Genomic DNA, 2,078 nt, shown 5'->3' on the forward strand with positions numbered 1-2,078 from the left:
ATGTCAATAGTGCCAAGGTTAAGAAACCTGTTGTAGAATAGGACTCAATTCCCATTGTGTGAATAGCCTCTCTGCCCCCTATAATTCTGAAAACACAGACTTTGCTAATTGGCGAATGCTATTTCAAAGAAGAGTTAACCTAACCGATATCTCTATCAAAACAATGGCTGACTGTAAGTATCAAAATGGTACTTCCAGAATGATTAAACCAGAAAATCAACTTAGAATGATAGAAATTAGGATATATACCATTTAATTTTCCCTGAACCTGCTCTCCCATTTAATCTGTTAATATGGAAAGTTAACTAGAACGGTTTCGAAATGAAGTAACTAAGCAAATAGTTTCCCTTGTACATTGTTCTGGACTATGATAAAAATTTCACGATACATAGAGCACCTAGCAAATAGCAAAGTGCTGTACAAGTGTTCTGAAAAGTTTTATAACAACATATCAAAAACGAAGAGCTTTGCTTATTCAAATTTGTCATAACCATGTATTTGGACAGGTTAAGTTTCATTTGCTCTCTCTCCCATTTTACAGTAATCTCTCACAAACGTCTTTTGCAAACGGCAGTACATATATACAGGGTGTGTGATATAAAATTCTTAGTTTTTTTTCCACACAAGTTATAAAGTATCAATTCATTATTTGAAAGTTCTCCTAATAGGGAACCAAATTAAAAACAAAAAATAATCATTCTAGATTTACTAAGTAGAGAAATTTTTCGGTCATCATTCAGCTCCACATTCACATTTTAAATATTTCTCATGGTCAGCAAACTGATTCAAATTATTTAAGTTATCCCACTTTTTAAAGAGAAAAGTCTCTACAATCATTTGAAACCATGGAGTTATCTTAATTTCACCACTGGCTGCTTTTTTCAGAAGTTCTTCTAGTTCTCCCTTTGACATGTAGCAATAGCTTTTGATGTCATTGGGATCTGCATTCAAAGTTACATTCCTTCTTGCAAACAAAATGTAATCAATTTCATGTTCACCCCAGATACCGTCAGACTGAGCCTTGTAGTGAATTCTTGTTAGATAATTAATATCTCCTGGAGGAACCTCTTCCAAGGCGATCCCTAACTCGGCTTTCAAGCACCTCTGTGTCCCTTTCCGGATTCCCATGGCTTCACTTTCTTCACACCCACCTGTATTGCTTAATGGACGGCTGCAACAAGTGTTGGTAAAACAAACCGGAAAGGTAATTTTAGCATCTGATCTCTGCTATAGCAGGGGCATATTTTCCGTGTTGAATAAGAAGGCATGAAAACTCGATGCAACAATCCTTTCTCAGTGTTTTCATTCAGGTGACGTTCTTGGTCTCAGCTCCAATTTTATTCTCATTTGCATCAATAAGAATACACATCTCTGCTAGGAGTTGAAACTATTGCTCATCGAGATGGTGGGTATTTATTTCAGGCATTGTTATAAATGTCTGATCTGACCTAGTATATTAATTCTCTGGGTCCAGTAATGGAATTTTAAAAGTCATAAAAACTCTCAAGGACAAAGAGATGGTAGGACAAACAAAGCAACCAAATGTTGAAAGTTGGCAAGAAGTTGGATGTGTGGAAACTGACAGCAGATTTGAAAAAGCTGACTTCTAAGCCAGCCACCCTATTTATTCCCCTAAAAAGTTCAAGAATTAGTGAAAACAGGGATAGAAAAAATCAGGAAGGTGGATGAAGAGTCTGGTTAAGAAGCAGTTAGATCTCCTCTCACACTCTGAACAACTAAGAACTTGACACATTCCTTCACTGGGAGAGTAAAACAGAGGTTTCTGTACTAAAACTAAGAGGATTAATTGAAATTTTACATACCGGATGTTGAGACTGACAACCTTCTTTCACCACTAGGCTCCTAGAATGCTAACAGCCAGAATTATGTCCTTCAAGCAGGATTTTGATAAACTCTTCTCTGAGGAATCTGCTCCAAGGATTCCAACCAGGCCAGCAAAAAAGACTAAAGTTATCAATATAAAAGATTTCCTAAACAAACATCCCTACAAGATCCCTCTACAGTGAAATCCATAGTCAATCAACTCCATCCAAGGCAAGGACTTACTTAGTTAGCTT

General features: G+C 36.5%; 1 pseudogene; it reads right to left on the reverse strand.

Moving 5' to 3' along the window:
• Nucleotides 1–732: 732 nt before the first annotated feature.
• On the reverse strand, nucleotides 733–1,443 carry LOC134390241 (isopentenyl-diphosphate Delta-isomerase 1-like; annotated as a pseudogene).
• Between the last annotated feature and the right edge of the window lie 635 nt (nucleotides 1,444–2,078).

This window comes from Cynocephalus volans, chromosome 11 (genome assembly GCF_027409185.1).
Source record: "Cynocephalus volans isolate mCynVol1 chromosome 11, mCynVol1.pri, whole genome shotgun sequence".
NCBI classification, from domain to species: Eukaryota; Metazoa; Chordata; class Mammalia; order Dermoptera; family Cynocephalidae; genus Cynocephalus; species Cynocephalus volans.